This window comes from Oculina patagonica, chromosome 7 (assembly GCF_052425735.1).
Source record: "Oculina patagonica isolate OP01 chromosome 7, crgOcupat, whole genome shotgun sequence".
Taxonomy (NCBI): Eukaryota; Metazoa; Cnidaria; class Anthozoa; order Scleractinia; family Oculinidae; genus Oculina; species Oculina patagonica.
Window position 1 is genome coordinate 19,572,549 of NC_135764.1, and position 18,335 is coordinate 19,590,883.

At 36.3% G+C, this 18,335-nt stretch overlaps 2 protein-coding genes across 2 annotated transcripts in view; both read right to left on the minus strand.

The window, feature by feature from the left end:
- Positions 1-18,335, minus strand: part of LOC144661116 (toxin CrTX-A-like) — a 285,950-nt gene that overhangs the window by 220,836 nt on the left and 46,779 nt on the right. The gene's annotated exons all lie outside the window — the stretch shown is intronic.
- LOC144661103 (uncharacterized) overlaps positions 1-18,335 on the minus strand; it is a 249,438-nt gene that overhangs the window by 199,861 nt on the left and 31,242 nt on the right. The gene's annotated exons all lie outside the window — the stretch shown is intronic.

Sequence of the window (18,335 nt, forward strand, 5' to 3'; positions counted from 1 at the left end):
GATCGCGACATTCTTCCTCTCTGGTGTTAAACATTGTCCTCAGTGGAGATTTGTCTAACATATTTTAGATTCTCAGGGCTAGTGTAAGTTGCGTAACAAGAGGAGTGCCACAACACCTCGTGTTCTTGAATTTTTTCAAGATCAGTAGCAAGCCTTTTATAAACATCATCCTCACGAATTTTCAATTTTGAGATAAAATCAGCAATCGATGGCTTTCATTAATTTTTCGTCCCTGTCTTCCTAGCAGATGGTGCATTTTGATTAAATGGTCTCAAGGCAGGTACATGGCCTCTTAGATGGAGGTGGCACAGGGATTTGCATGGCGTTGCTACTTTCTTCATCCGCATCTGCCATTGCGGCTTAAAATAAAATGGAAATTTCTAAGATTTAGAAATAAAGCTTTTTTATTTTTTTCATACTAGAATAACGCATTGGAAGAGAGATGGTAGCAACATAATAAAAACAAACAATTCAGAATAGAAAACATTCCAACCCAGAATATGAATATTAACCAAAGTATTTCACATGCAAATTTAGAAGAAAAACATATTGGAATATTTCATAACAGCTCGTTTGTATTGGTAATCAAATGGTGACGAGTGAAATTAGATTTAATTTCACGCGCGTTTTGTCAAAATGCAAGTGAAATTATTTCCTAATTTCACGAGGTATACATTTGATTACATTTTAATATCATAGGTGACAAATTACGCTTGCAAACGTAGGTTTTTGACTGGTATATTGCATCGCGAATTCCGACCTTTGAAACTCGGTTGAAAGCATACATTTTGCTCAAGTTCGTAAGTTTTTTAGTCTTTGAAGAAAACCTTTTAGAGATATCTTTTTGCTGTTAAAAAAAGTTTCAAAGATGAATCAACTGTCCGATTATGACCGTAGTTCGTCTTGAATGAATTGAAAACGATGCCCGTGTAAAACGCTCGCGCTCAAAAATCCGCTCGATGTCATTTATGTAATTGGCTTAAGTCTAGAAGTCGTTTTGACGTTTTGAAATATAAAATATCATCAAACGTTTTATTACACGCCAGGGCTAGCTGGCTAAGTTTAAGCTTTAAAACATCTTTTTTACGGACGCCATCTTGCCGCTTACTACGTTGCCATGACAATTTTATAATTTCACATGCCAAAATTAAGGAGTAATTTGTCACCTATGATATTAGCTCTGTAATCTACTCAAAAAATTTAATTTTTAACGAATACCGACGTATGCACTTTCAGAGGTTTTTCATATATATATTATTGCTTAAAATATTTAAAAAGTTCTGCAAAAAATATCTGCGTTTGGCAGTATCAGTCGGGAGACTACAATTATGATAACACGCGTGGAAGAAATCTTTTGCCACTTCATTTTTCAGCGTGTGAAAATTTTAATATTGAAACATTGCGAGCAGAAAACACAATAAGACATTATTATTACTCTTGTTACAATATTGTTTTAATATTCTAGACTTACCTTTGACAATACTGCTGCCATGCCTACATCTATCTTAGTTGTAGTTCATCCGCCACTGATCACCGATTGGCAGCTATTGCTTACGATGTTTTTCCGAATATTAATTAGTTCGAAAACTGCATTCTTTTTTTTACCTTTTGTAGTATTTTGAACGCGCAACTGTTTTTCTTACTTCCGTGGTAAAACCTTTTTAGTTCGTATTTAACAATGTACGAGGATTCTTCGATACTTCACACAAGGTGAGGGCATACACTACGTGAGTTCTCTGTAGAATAGCGATTCTTTTGGTTTTAGTTGACTTTTTATAGTGTTAAGAGCTACCCAGGTATTTTTTATTCATATTGGATGAAGTTCTTTAAAAATAGCGAGTCGTGATTATCGGCCTCGTTTTCATGTTTATCTCTTTTTTTTCTCATGCCGACTTACAAAAACACAGCTATAACTCAAAACGTATACCACAATTTAAAACCACAAACTACCTAGCGTAAAAGAGGAGATTTTAATCTATCGAAATCGGTCGTCAAACCTTTTCAGTACTCTTGAAGCGTAAAAAATCATTTCTGTGCTCCTAGCTCCCGGACTATTATACTTTTCAATTTATAGAGGATCTTATTTGGATAAAACCGCTTCCTCAGAAAGTCCAGAAAGGAAACACTCAAAATGAATTCAATATGCCTAGAAGGCTTTTAAGATTCACATTATTATCAAACAAATAATTTAACCAATGTGTAGGTTTTTGCCTCCTGAATTGCAAATACTTTTCACCTAACGAGGATTTCGTGGTTGATTCTGTGTTCGTATGGCAAATGTATCTAGAAGTGAAGGTCAATTAACCCTTGTAATAATTAAAAGGTGACAAACATTAAGATTGTTTTAATGTGTCTATGCTGCCATTATTCATAGCAACGTCAAGAAACAAATACAAACAAGTAACATGTATGTTGATTTCTCCTTAACAGTTAGCCATTTTTGCTGTACGGCGCTTTTTTCTTCCTTTGTATTCTGACGTTAGTAATTAACAAAACACGCCATTTGTCTTGACAAGTTTTGTTTAGCCAAGCCTGTGCTCATTAAATATTCGATGCTGCGTATGCAAATTTACAAGAGTACCACATACATGTTCCTAAATCACTGTCTATATTTGAATATTCATAGACTTCTGTTTTACTCATCCGCTATTGTGTTATTGCAAGGGGGATTCCCTGGCTCTGTTTCTGATTGGTTAGTGTTCAGTGGAGGTGTGACATCCCTGTTTGAAACGTTTGATTCTGCAAGTAAACGCGGGCGCGCGTGAAACAGCGGGTCAAGTTGTTAGGTGCTCCATTGATCAGCTGTTTTTAACAAGATAATGACACGAGGGAACAAGCAAATCAAGATTACTACAGACGGAGTTACTGTGTTGGACAACGCCACTTAAAATAATTCACCTACGCATGAAGTCACTAGTTTTTCCATACAGAAGAGAGACGTTTATTTGAAAAATCCGTCTTACTTACTTACAAAGACTTGAGTGAAACGTTTGTTGCCAGTTTTTAATTTTTTTTAAAAATGGGGTCCTGGTTTGAGCCAATACCTTCCTAAAATCATTTATCTCCTTTTTTCTCTAAAATATAAAAAAAAAAACAGTCGTTGAATCATTTTTATGATTACCCGAAGCACAAGCATGATTAAAGTAGTATTTGTATAACTAGACAGCTTTCTGGTGGTCAACGATGTTCTGCGTTTTTTTTTTTTGTCTTACCATTTTCACGTTCGTTTATTTGACGTACTTACAAACATGTTAATATATCGGTTTATCCAAATAAGATCAGTAGAATTTGTGTTGCATGTCGTCATGACACCGCTCACCATAACACCGGTTACCATCAGGATAAGATGTACACTTGCTGCACCGCGCTCATATCATGACGTTCTTTCCATTCCGAGCGAGGATGGAAGGTACGTGGGGAAGAAATGTGTGTTTTAACTTCAATTTTGTTGTCTGTTTGGACTCTCTAATTTGGGGTAATTTGGGACCTTTATACATCATAGATTACAGAACATATGTTAATAATAAATGACTATAATGATTTGAAGGTAAATTTAGCTACTGCACATAAAATTCTAAAGTGTTTTAAAATAAAAACCAAAACAGCTTAGCAAATGCATTTTTTCGTGCAACTAGTCTGACTAGTCTGAAGTTATTTTAATCGTCGGTTTTAGTTTTGGTGAGAAAAGTACTGGAATGACACTACATTTCTCCCCAGTCTAGGAGCACAAACCTGAAGACAGAAGAGCCCAAAATCATCATGCCCCATTGAGTTGTGTGGAATGAAGGTGTGATAGAAATGTGAAGGAAAAAGGATGAAACGATCTTTCTTCAGTCGCAAGCCTAACTCTTCATTCCTCTTGGATAACAGAACATAAGCATTGCTATTATTAACTCTAGCTGTCGTCTTGAGGAAGAAAAAATTACTGATATTATTAGCAGTACACTGTAATTAGATATTCGACCACTCTTCTGAATTTTATAATTAATATTTTATTAGGTGTCATTACTTTTCCTGTTATTCGTCGTCACGAATATGACACGCATGAGTGCTTAATATTTCAACATCACATTATCGAAGCGTTATTAAAGCGTTAAAAACGCTTCGCTTCCTTCCAAAGGCCAACAATGGGGATTTCCTCAATCAATACGTTATCTAAAGGAAATGGCTAGTGGCAAATTGAGGACGTATTTTGACGAGAAAGTAACAACTGAATTATCATTCAAATGAGAATTGGTATGTGGTATTGAATTCGTCTTTTTATTTACTTATTATTTATTTACCTTTTTTTAATTGATTTATTTACCTTCTTCCTTGCTTGTTTCTTTTATATATTTTTTTTTTCCATGTGACGCTCCGTGTTATCGGAAAAGCCCGTAACAATCCTTCTTTTCAAGGCCCATAAATGGTAAAAAAATTTCATCGCATGTATGTTCGACTCAATCTGGGAGAAGCAATCTAAACGTTTTTAATCCCCTTAAGTGATAAACATTTAACTTGTCATTACAATATCAGTACAATCTCAAAACAATAATTAACACAAATACAGTGGAACTCCGATATAACGATCTTCGATATAACGATATTCCCGATAGAACGATGAATATTCTATGTCCCGGCAAATGTTACAGTAAAATATATGGGGCAGAACCCCGAAATAACGATCTTCGATATAACGATATGAGAATTTAGCGGACCGAACGTAAAATCCTTCCGATATAACGATATTATCCCTACACAGTCACAAGTTAAGCAAAACATTGAATTTAAATCAATAAAGTAACAGTAATCGAGTACTCTCTAAAGTTTCTGACAACAGATTTGTACGATGATGTACGCAAATGATACTGTGTTTTAAGCCTCTTTATTCAGTAAAAAAATATATGTTAGGTTTACCCCGATAGAACGATATTTTTGGTTATTTTACGGCCATATCGTTATATCGGGAGTTTCGATATAACGATACCTCGATATAACGATATAATTTTACTGCTCCCTTGGCATATCGTTATATCGGAGTTCCACTATACAGGATGGAACATTTCTATTTCCAACTTACAGGGGTGACGTAAATTTATTGTTAAGCGAAGTGGGCTGACCGCTGGTTCCATACCATTAAAAGACAAACACTTTGAGATATAGGACCCCCACTAAAGAGGTACATTGCCATGGCATAAATAACCTTTTGTTATTAAAATGGTTTGGTGTTCCTGTTATAACTTACGAAATGTATGGAAGACTTTTTCTGGATAAAAGCGCTACTTCAGAAAGGAAACTCTTATAATTGACTTGATTTGCCTGAAAGGCTTTTCAGATTTATATTTATATTAAAAAAGAAAATAACCACTGTGGTGTAAGTTTTGCCTCCCGAATTGTAAATGTTGTTCATCAAACGGGCAATTTTGCGTTCATATGGCAAATTTATCAATTTATCTAGTAGCTTGCCTGTGTGATGTAAGCAATATTCGAGAATGACGTACATTAAGATTGTTTTAATGTGTCTAGAATTCTTTTAATACTTACGTCAATAAACAAATACAAACAACCAAGGTGTCGATTTTTATCTCCTCTGTAAACAATTAACCACATTTGACTTAAACAGGATTTTGCTTTTAAACTGTTGGTTATAATCAGAAAACATGGCCTTTCTTCATTTTATAGCGTAAGAACTAATTAATTTTTGTCATTAACAATGCGCGCCATTTGTGTTGACAGGTTTTGTTTAGCCAAGCCTCAGTGCTCATTAAATATTCGATGCTTCGTATGCAAATTTACAAGAGTACCACATACATGTTCCTAAATCACTGTCTATATTTGAATATTCATACACTTCTTGTTCTTCCCGACCGCTATTGTGTTATTGCAAGGGGGATTCCCTGGTTCCCTCTCTGATTGGCTAGTGTTCAGTAAAGGTCTGACATTTATTCAAGTGTAATGTGATTAAAACCTTTGATTCTGCATGTAAACACGCGCGCGCGTGAAACAGCGGGTCAAGTTGTTAGGTGTTCCATTGATCAGCTGTTTTTAACAAGATGATACATCTGCTGGACTATGACAACTCAAGATCACTTCTGACAGAGTGACTGTGTTGGATAACGCTATTGGCAACATTCACCTACGTATGATGTTTATATTCACAAGGGGCGTTTATTTGAAGGAAATTACGTCTTACTGTAACACTTCCACAAACTTGGAGCGAAACGTTTGTGTAAATTTTGAGCCAAAACCGTCATTTTTTTACTTTCTTTGCAACATATCTCAGATAAGACAATTGTTGTAGCATTTGTTCCTAATTGCATTTGAAAGGACTACCCAAAGCACAAAGCATGCTAAACTTAGTATTTGTATAACCAGACAGCTTTCTGACGGTTGATGACGTTTTGTCTGTTGTATAATTTTGTCCTGGCATTTCCTTGTTCGTTTATTTGATGTATTTACTTAACTTGTTTGATGTGCTGGTTTGTCCAAATAAATCTGAGAAAAACCACGACAGAAAGACGTTGCATGTTGTCATAAAAATAAGCTAGTTTCACTTATCAAATGTCGCTGTTATTCGGATAAATCTGGGTTTAACAAGCGAAATGAGGATGAAGATCCTGAGTGGAGCGGGATGCTGGGTTTTTGTCGAATACAAGATGACAACCGCATTAATGTGCTAAATATAAAAATATTTATTCTTGAACATAAAGGTCCTGAAGCCCTTTACAATAAAATGAAAGAATGTCAAAACTTTATTTGTCGGGACTACATATGGAATGTAATGTTTTCTCATTCATCACGGACCAAAGAGAAGATAATTATTAACCTTCACTCTCATCTTGAGAAAAATGCGGTTGATGCTATTAACAGGAATTTTAGATATCGACCACTCTTATCAATTATATAATTAAACGATAATTACATTATATTATTCTTCCTTACTCATTAGCACGAATATCAGTAGAATAATGAGTCGTCTCAAGATAACTTTTTCTTTTCTCATTCTTACATTTGGCCGAAACACTTCACTTATAAATATGCTTTGCCTCTCGCGAAAATATTTTGCGGCTGGATTATGATGGTGAGAGCCACATCACGGTGCATACTATCCCAACAACTTTTGAGTGCGTGTTGTTTTTCGGTGCAATTTGGGCCAAACACAATAGCTAATCAACAACGTATTGTTATCTGGCATTACGAGGGGCATGGGAATGCGACTTGTCATGAATTGTCCTGCCTTGAGGCAGGACTTCGGCCCCTTTGATGATTTGTCCGTTTTGACAAAATTTGCCCTTGTCCAACAAGTCGTTCGCACTTGTTTTTGCAATTGTTTGACAACATCTATCGCGCGTGCAACGCGGACCAATCATTGGTATTTGGTATTGAATTCGTCTTTTTTATTTACTTATTATTTATTTACCTTTTTTTAATTGATTTATTTACCTTCTTCCTTGCTTGTTTTTTTATATATATTTTTTTCCCCATGTGACACTCCGCGTTATCGGAAAGCCCGTAACAATCCTTCTTTTCAAGGCCCATAAATGGTAAAAAAAATTTCATCGCATGTATGTTCGATTCAATCTGGGAGACGCAATCTAAACTTTTTTAATCCCCTTAAGTGGTAAACATTAAACTTGTCATTACAATATCAGTACAGTCTCAAAACTATAATTAACACAAATGTAGGATAATCAACAAGGAACATTTTTATTTCCAACTTACAGGGGTGACGTAAATTTATTGTTAAGCGAAGTGAGCTGACCGCTGGTTCCATACCATTAAAAGACAAACACTTTGAGATATAGGTCCCCCACTAAAGAGGTACATTGCCATGGCAAAAATAACTTTTAGTTATTAAAATTGGTGTTCATGTTATAACTTACGAAATGTATGGAAGACTTTTTCTGGATAAAAGCGCTACTTCAAAAAAGAAACTATAAAAGTTGATTTGATTTGCCTGAAATTAAGGCTTTTCAGATTTATATCAATATTATACAAAGAAAATACCCACAGTGGTGTGTACAATTTGCCTCCCGAATTGTAAATATTGCTTATCAAACGGTCAATTTTGCGTTCATATGGCAAAGTTATCAATTTGTCTGGTAGCCAGCTTGTGTAATGTAAGCAATATTTGAAAATGACGTAGATTAACATTGTTTTAATGTTTCTAGAATACTTACGTCAAGGTGTAGGCTTTTTTCCCCTCTGTAAACCATTAACCATTTTCGACTAAACAAGGATTTCGCTTTTAAACTGTTGGTTATTATCAGAAAACATGGCCTTTTTATCGTTTTATATCGTAAGAACTAATTAATTTTTGTGATTAACAATGCGCGCCATTTGTCTTGACAGGTTTTGTTTAGCCAAGCCTGTGCTCATAATACTACTTATTACGGGTGGGTTGGGGTTTTTGGGTGTTTTTTTTATAAGGCTTTTTTTTTTTTTTTTTTCACAAACGGCGGATAAATTAAAATATTCGATGCTTCGTATGCAAATTTACAAGAGTACCACATACATGTTCCTTCATGTTCCTAAATCACTGTCAATATTTGAATATTCATACACTTCTCGTTCTTCCCGACTGCTATTGTGTTATTGCAGGGGGATTCCCTGGCTCCGTTTCTGATTGGTTAGTGTTCAGTAAAGGTCTGACATTTATTTAAGAACAATGTGATTGCAACGTTTGATTTTGCATGTAAATGCGCGCGCGCGTGAAACAGCGGGTCAAGTTCTTTGGTGTTCCATTGATCAGCTGTTGGATTATGACATCTCAAGATCACTACTGACAGAGTGACTGTTGGACTACACTACTGGCAACATTCACCTACGTTTGAAGTTCATATTCACTTGAGGCGTTTTTTTTTTTAAAAAAAAACTGTCTTACTGTAACTCTTGCATGTCCACAAACTTGAAGAAAAACCAGTGACTTCTGTAACTATGCAAGGACCACTCTGACAAACAGCATACTCACTTAGCATTGTATGCCCCTGATGAAGGTTGGTTTTGTTCAACCGAAATATTGGGCCAAAATAAATTTATAACATCAGTCCCTAGCTGTTTGATCAGCCCTGCATTAAAAGTTTGTTTGTTGAAGAAAAACGTTTGTGACAATTTTGAGCCAATACCTTCTATAAAATATGTTTTACTTTCTTTCCAAAATTTCTCAGATAAGACAACTGTTGTAGTCAGACAGCTTTCCGACTGTTGATGACGTTCTGAATGTCGTATCACTTTTATCTTACAACTTCCTTGTTCATTTATTTGATGTTTTTACCGTTTGATATGGTGGTTTATCCAAAAAAATCTGAAAAAACAAAAAACAAAATAGAAATTACGTTGTATGTTGTCATGACACAGGTTACCATGCTCATGCTCATTCTATGACCTTCCTTTCATTCTGAGAGAAGGAATCTTAGAAAGGTGTGTTTTACATTGGATACTGCGGATTACACTATACCTGTATAACATACTCTATAGATAATGATTTAAATATAAATTTATTGGACATAGAGTTAGCTGGTACCATTATTTTAACAAATCCAGTGTTTCGTGTAACTAGTCTGAAATTGATTTAATGAGCGGTTTTAGTTTTGGCGAGAACAGTACAGGTATGACACTGAATTTTTTCACACTCTAGGAGCAGAAACCTGCAGCCTGAAAAGTCCAAGCGCAAGCAACATGCCCTTTGAGCTGAGTGGAATGAACGTGTGGCAGAAATGTGCAGTATTTACTGAAAAAGAATTTTGACGTTTTAAACAGTACAATGTAATTAGATATTTGACCACTCTAATGATTTACATAATTAATAATTCATTAGATTTCATTGCTTTCTATTACTCGTTGTCACGAATATGACACGCTTGAGTACCCAATATCACAACATCACATTTTCGCTTCTTTCCAGAGGCCACTGATGGGGATTTCCTCAATCAATACGTCATCTAAATGGCTAGTGAAAAAATTGTGCAACGGTAACAACTTTATTATTACTGAAATGAAAATAAGTGTTTGGTATCGTACTCTTCTTATTTATTCATTCATTCATTCATTCATTCATTCATTCATATTTTATTTATTTATTTATTTATTTATTTATTTATTTATTTATTTATTTATTTATTTATTTATGTACTTCCCTGCCCGTTTGTTTGTCTGTTTGTTTATTTGTTTGCTTGGTTGTTTTTTAATTCAATACACAGTGTTTTCGGAACAGCCCGTAACATTCCTTCTTTTCAAGGCCCATAAATGGTAAAAAATATTCATGGCATGTATGTATCGATCAATTTGGGAGAAGCAATCTAAACTGTTTAAATCTCCTTAAGTGATAAACATTTAATTTGCCCTTACAATTTTAGCACAATCTCAAAACTATTATTACAACAAATATAGGAGAATCTACAAGGAGAAATTTTATTTCCAACTTGGCACTCAAGTGGTGACGTAAATTCATTGTTAAGCAAAGAGCGCTGACCGCTGGTTTCATATCAAAGACGATCACTTTGAGATATGGGTCTCCCACTACAAGAGGTACGTCACCATGGCAAATAGCCGTTAGTTATTAAAATTGGTGTTAATGTTATAACTTACGAAATGTATGGAAGACTTTTTCTGCATAGAAGCGCTACTATAGAAAGGAAAATCTTATAATTGATTTTATTTGCCTGAAAAGCTTTTCAGATTTACATCAATATTATACAAAAGTAACCACTGTTGTGTACGTTTTGCCTCCCGAATTGTAAATGTTGTTCATCAAACGGGCAATTTTGCGTTCATATGGCAAATTTATTAATGTTTCTAATTTACTATGTTTCTGTGCCTGTGTCTAGAATTCTTTTAATACTTTCGTCAAGAAACAAATGCAAACAAACAAGGTTTCGATTTTTGTCTCCTCTGTAAACAATTAACCATTTTTGACTTAACCAGGATTTCGCTTTTAAACTGTTGGTTATAATCAGAAAACATGGCCTTTCTTCGTTTTATAACGTAAGAACTAATTAATTTTTGTGACTAACAATGCGCGCCATTTGTCTTGACAGGTTTTGTTTAGCCAAGCCTGTGCTCATTAAATATTCGATGCTTCGTATGCAAATTTACAAGAGTACCACATACATGTTCCTAAATCACTGTCTATATTTGATGAATATTCATAGACTTCACGTTTTTTCCCGACCGCTATTGTGTCATTGCAAGGGGGATTCCCTGGCTCCCTTTCTGATTGGTTAGTGTTTAGTAAAGGTCTGACATTTATTCAAGTGTAATTTGATTAAAACCTTTGTTTCTGCATGTAAACGCGCGCGCGCGTGAAACAGCGGGTCAAGTTCTTTGGTGTTCCATTCGGATCAGCTGTTTTGAACAAGATAATACATCTGCTGGATTATGACAACTCAAGATCACTACTGACAGAGTGACTGTGTTGGATAACGCTATGGGTAACATTCACCTACGTATGACGTTTATATTCACAAGGGGCGTTTATTTGAAGGAAAATGCGTCTTGCTGTAACACTTCCACAAACTTTAAGCGAAACGTTTGTGTAAAGTTTAAGCCAATGTCTTCCATAAATCATTTTTTTACTTTCTTTCCAAAATATCTCAGATAAGACAATGGTTGTAGCATTTGTTTCTAATTGCTTTTGAACGACAACCCAAAGAACAAAACATGCTAAACTTAGTATTTGTATAGTCAGATGTAGTCAGACAGCTTTCTGAAGGCTGATGACGTTTTGTCTGTTGTATAATTATGTTTTGGCATTACCTTGGTCGTTTATTTGATGTATTTACATAACTTGCTTGATATGCTGGTTTATCCAAATAAATCTGAAAAACGCCAGGACAGAAAGACGTTGCATATTGTCATAAGCTAATTTATGTCGACGTTATTCGGGTAAATCTTGGTTTAACAAGCGGAATGAAGTTAAAGATCTTGAGTGGAGCGGGATGCTGAGTTTCTGTCGATTACCAGATGGCATTAATGTGCTAAATATGAAAATATTTATTCTTGAACATAGAGGTCCTGAAGCCCTTTACAATGATATGAAAGAAAATTCAAAACGTTATTTGTCGCAAGTATATATGAAAAGCAATGTTTCCTCATTCGTCAAGGACCAGAGAGAACATAATTATTAACCTTCACTCTCATCTTGAGGAAAATGCTGATGATGCTATAAACAGGAATTCTAGATATCGAGCACTCTTATCAATTATATAATTAATCGTTTATTACATTATATTATTCTTCCTTACTAATTAGCACGAATATGACACGCATGAGTGCCCAATATCAAAACATTACTGAGACATGAAACCGCCCCCTTCCTAATGTCACCAAGGGGATTTCCTCAACCAACACGCCATCTGATTGGCACATAAACGGTCGCGAAAATGATAACGATCGATAAAGTGTCAACTTTTTGGGGGGGAGGGGGTGGGGGAATCACAAAGAGCACGACACTCATTTTTAGCACCCTGGGATTTTCATGTGTACAGTGCATTCTGGTTTGTTACATCCTTTACTCAGTTTACTAGTTAACTAGGCGTTTTTTAACCTTTATGTGTCAATCAATTTTTGATTCAACGCTACTGACACGTGATCTTTAACCTCCTAAGATGAATGAAAACGCGATTATATCTGTTATATTTAGTGTCAATTTCGTGCCTAAGGGGACTCGTTCGGTTGAACCTGTCGAGAAAGTGAATCGGTGCGTGCATACTATTGCTTTATTGCTGTTACTTACTTACATCCAATCATCAGCGTCATTATTTTAAAGTCATGTTGTACCAGTACTAGCTAGAAAAGCAAACCGTGATAATTTGATCAAAAGCCGGTTGGTTTGGTCTCGGTAACTGATTTTATTGCGTAGTCAAACGATTACACACGTTCATTGTACTTATATTTCATGCACATAACATTTTCTGGCTCGCATTATACAAACCCACAAAGACAGTATTAGACGTATTACATTAGTAATCTCCAACACAGATTCTAAGTTAGACGAGAAAAGGTTCAAGGTCACAAGTTACTCGTGCTTTGTTACCATTATGTATGTAAAAGAGCCGTCTGTATCATCGTGATTAATCTGTAGCCCTTCAAATACATAACTGACATGTGCTCTTGGCTTTTCGCCTCATTTGTTGTCTGGTATTCGTTATTTTTATTTTTGTGGTAGTCTTGGGCAAACATTCACGGTCTTGTTTTCTTACAACAGTTCAGGCAGGCTTTTGATTTTTAGTCTTACTAAGACCCTCCTTTCCTGGTTGGCGATAAAGATATTCTGACCTGTCCCTTGATAATCTTGATACTTGAAGCTCCGTTGACGTTTATTTGACAGTAAAAACGTCTTCATTTGTCATTTGACGATTAGACCAGATAGGTCCTTCACTTCAGGTATCCTGTGAACAAGACAACACGGATGCCGATTTCAAATTTGCAATCCCAAACCACACATTATCATGTCTGTATTCGAACAATGTCGTGTGATCAAAACCCATTAGCAGGTCAAGGGGAAGTATCCGGAAAACCAGCTGCCCTTAAATATAAGACCCTAAGGGCCGAAAACTCCTCCCGACCCCCACCCTCTTTTCGAGTACAAAATGGCCCATCTTTGCTTAGCGTCTTCTCCCTCTTTAGCACCTCAGGACCGCCACTGGACTGGAATAAAGGTGATTTCGTGTTGCCCGGTAATCATCTTATGTGGCTGGGCTCTCACCAGCAAATCAAATACTAAAAAGAACATGTGTAGCGTTAATTATACTTGTGCATCTCTACTTTCATATAGCATTTTGTTACGTGATTAGGACTATACTCTCTTAAATATAATTATTTTTCTAGGCATAGCTGGTCGTTGAGTCTATACTGCCTTTCAAAACTAACTATTAAACTTTCAGACACAATTTGGTCGATAAATATGTACCACAACTTTCCATAACAACTTTTCCTCGACCCCAAACAAATAAGCTGCTCCCATAAAGCATGAAATTGGGTCAGTCACCAGCGCGGTGACGTTCAACTTATCGGAGTTAGGATCTGAAACATTGATGATCTGACTCCCAGTCTCTGTCGACTTCTGCCTTTGTGTTGTCTCGTCATGCAAGACTTGACGGATTAGTGGTTTTTTTTTTTTTTTTTTTTTTTTTTTTTTTTTTAATATATTTATTTTGCTTCACCTGACGCAGGGTGAAATTGTTTAAATCACGATGTAGATAAACTACCTGGGATAGGTCGGGGTACACCTTATACTTGACAAGTGAAACCTCGTTTAAGAGTGGGGGGGGATTTTTTTTTTGGTTTAATTTATTGAAAAAAATTTTTTTTTTTTTTTTTTTTTTTTTTTTTTTTTTTTTTTTTTTTTTATAAGGAGAGTCTCGTCCCAAAAGGGGTGCCTTTTTCAGGCTGCTGGTGTTAGTTGGGGATTTTACGACGTGGGGTATACAATAGGGCAGGGAAACTGTTATCTAAGTATCTAAAAAACTGTTATCTAAGTATCAAAATATTATTAAGTATCAAAATGTTATCTAAGTACCAAAATATTTCGAGAACAGACCCACTGAATGGTCGATTAATTGATGTATTTTAAGGGGTCATTTAAATGAAAACAAAGAAAAGAGATGAAGTATCTCTTCTGTAGGTATGGAAAAGGGTACCATTTTCCTGTCGAAGGTATATGGAAGGGTTACCTTTACTATAAAATGGTTTATGAAAGGGTAAGGGCTTAGACCTCGGGAGAAAAACATTCGATTCCTTACAAAAATCATTTTGATGTTGTTTTTTTTTTGTCGCAGGGTGGATTCTCTGATCTCGTGAGCATTTTCTATTATGTAGAACATCAAAAAAGGACTAAATGACGTGTATCGAGTAAGTTGTTATTTCTAGATCCACCTGTTACTCTTGTCATTCGCACTCATAAGCGCTCTACTGCGAAAATTCTGCGTACAGATTGGTAACATGATGACAAAAGTGACAACGATTGCTTTTGTTTTTTGTAAAACTTGTGTGGTCCATTTTAGACAGGCTCTTCAGCTGATTGCGAGGAAACAGAGGAAAAGGCGACGAAAGCCATTTCCGTTTTTCCCCCAAAGCTGCGATTGTTGAACGAGCTATCGCATTATTTGACATAAAATTGTTTTAAGTACACTTGTATCAATTTCAAAAGGAGAGATTGTTACAGTATCTCGTTCAATTTCAATTTCAGAACGTTTTGTTTTGTTTTAGAATAATCTAAGAATAATCCGTCTATATATAGAACATTTTTCGATGGATGATTTAAACCACTTTCGGGTTAAGAGGGTGTACTGTAAGTGTTTACTCTTTCACCAGTTGAATGATGAACTATCAAAGCCAAATCGATATCGATTTTAATAGCAAAAAACTATTTTTATTTATTTGCGGTTTCTTAAACTCTTATTAAATATCATCTGGTTTTTAATCCAGTGTAAAACGATCCATTCGAAATAACAGTGAAAATTGGATCAATCAACATTTCGAGAACCCTTGGCGCATTTCTATAAATAGATTATTATCTCGAATATCCAATAACGCCCTTATTTTATAAGAAAGAATTTAAATGGTTTGAAATGACGTAGTTCCTGAGGGGTATTCCCCGGATAACAATTTGGCGTGGAATGAACACTAAATAACGTAACTAAAACACATCACATGACGCGTTTTGAAATTAGCGCGTACGTTTCAATTTCGTAGTTCTTAATTATCGCGATTTTCTCTTTAGTTTTATTTTTGTCCTCTTGGTTTTTTTTCTGTTTCAGGTAAACTATCATTTAATATGAGTTCCTTCAATTTGATTGTAAGGTAATAGCGGGAAATGGCTTTATTTATAGCTCAGTACATAGTGGTATCAATACCATTGTTGTTATATTCTTTTCGTAATAGAATCCCATTCTGCTATATTTTACATTGACTGTATTCTTTCAATCAGATATACTAGTATCCAACGTGAAATTATATTTATTTAAACAAAGAAAATGTAAAGGCACACACGGAAGGCCGAGCAAAACATGCAGAGCGAAACAAAATGAAGAGCCCGGACGACCGGCCGCACGAAGCGACACAGACTGACTGATGATCGCCGCACTGGCTGTCGTGGCATCTTAATTATAGTATATTTTTATTTATCTCACTCTTTGGAACCATTATTCAGCCAGGAATGAATAAAAATGAAAATTTAAAAATAAAATTAAAAATTAGGAATGAATTGACATCTAAATCAATCACCCACCAGGAAGTCAACAAATCAATTATTCATTTTTTCAAGTAGCTCAAACAAGTTTATAGGGTTAACAACGTTTATTATGCCCCATTGAGATCCAATTTAAGATAAGCCTTTGGAAATGTATTTGTCTTAGTGCAATTAAACTTATTTCCAAGAGCTTTTTAAAGGTGTTGTTTTACGTCGAGTCAATGTTTGCGTTGAAATTTTTTTTCCGTACAGGGTGAGTCATAAATGGATATCGAAAGTCTGAAGATAACGAAATGATAAGAATTGATCGAAAACAAAGTTGGGTTTGGGGGCTTTAACATTCGATCAACTATAATATAATTTAAATGTTTAAAGATAAAGCTAATAACAGTAACTAGAAACTCACGAGTGGGCTTGAATAAATTTACAATAATGGTTATTTATGACGTAAAGTATACACTGTATAAAATATCCTCATATATTTAAACTGCGAATGAGATGTAAAGTAAAGAAATGATCCTCGCAGTGAATTGCAATTAAAGAAATTTTCTGGTTTCTTTCCTTGCAATTTCTTTAATTGCAATTCACTGCGAGGATCATTTCTTCACTTTAAATGTTCATTTATTTATCTATTTATCAGTTTCCTTATCAGATAATTGAGATCGGAAGAATTATAGGGTTACTCATTTCGGGGCGCCGACGGGGGTGGGGTCGGGGTCGGGGTCGGGCGCGAACAGGCGGGACCGACGAGCCCCACTCGCCCACTGATCCGCGGAGAGGGCCGGAGAGGAACGAACGCGGGATGGGCCGCGCACCCGCGCCCTGCGACAGCCCCGTCCCCACCCCGCGCGGCCCCAGCCCGGCCCCCGCAGGGAGGGGACGAGGGCCCGCCGGGCCCCCGCGGCGGGGGAGGGGGGGGGAGAGGGGAGGGGGAGGGGGACGAGGAAGAGGGGGGGGGGAGAGAGGGAGGGGGGGAGGGGGGACCCGGCCCCGCGGCGCGAGAGGCGGGGAGGGAGCCCCGCCCCGAAGAGGCGGCCGCCCAGACGGGAGGAGCGGGGCCGAGAAGACCGGCACGACCAGGGGGACGACCCCGCAAACCGAAAGACCCCGACCCCGACCCCGACCCCGACCCCGACCCCGACCCCGGCCCCGGCCCCGACCCCGAGTCGGGTTTTACCGACACCCAATTTACAGTCATAATCGGCAATAGACGTCGCACTAAGTTCGGAAGTTCAGAAAAAAGAAAGGAGGAGACATTTTCTGGAGTTAAGACATTTTCTGTAAAATAGAGATTGTTAAAAAAGACGATTAAAATATATCTTTGTTTGTTTGAGAGCTACTATTTTTCTAGCCGAATTTCCACAATGGAATGAATGTTCCAGACACATTCATTATTTCACGTTTGAAGCTTATACGTTAATTTAATCAAAATATATATTAGCCAAAAGATAGCATGATCGATGTAACTCCTAATCTCCGATTGTTATTCGTTTCAAACAGATCTGTAGTTTACCATGGTAATATGTCAAACGTAGTCTTTAAAAATGCATATTAATTAATTACGTCAAGAAAATACAAACAATGTCAAGTGAATTTCTGCAGAAAAAAACAGCTCAAAAACAATTGTTTTGGAATCCGGACATTTCGAGTCCCAGTTTATTAAAAAAAATTAAGTTTCGAAAAGGCCTTTTAAAGCTTTCAAAACAAAGTAGGAAGCCATGTTTACAAGGCTTTATCATTTCAACGGGCATTTTATTTTCTATAAATTTTAATGCATCTCTCACTGTGTTTTAATCACTTGGAAATTGCTTTCTGACGCTGTCTTGCGTCAATCGAGATTAGTTTCACGTACTTTGACAGGAAGAGTCAAAACACGTTATTTATAAAAGTTAGAGTTTCCTTCAAAATCAGTTCGAGTCACGGTTAACGAAAGTCACGAAATATTTCATGTTCATGATGTCTCCCGATCGCACAGATAAGGAAAACCTTTTAATCACCAAGGAAGTTATCCGTGTCACCGGAAAATATACGCGTGTACTAATGTTTGCTGGTTCAATCTAAACATCAGAACTTAATACCGAAACATTTTAGACATTTAAGTTTGTTTTTGCTACGATCTTGCGGCCGATAAATGTAAATTTCTTCTAGAAATGGATGAAATGATTTT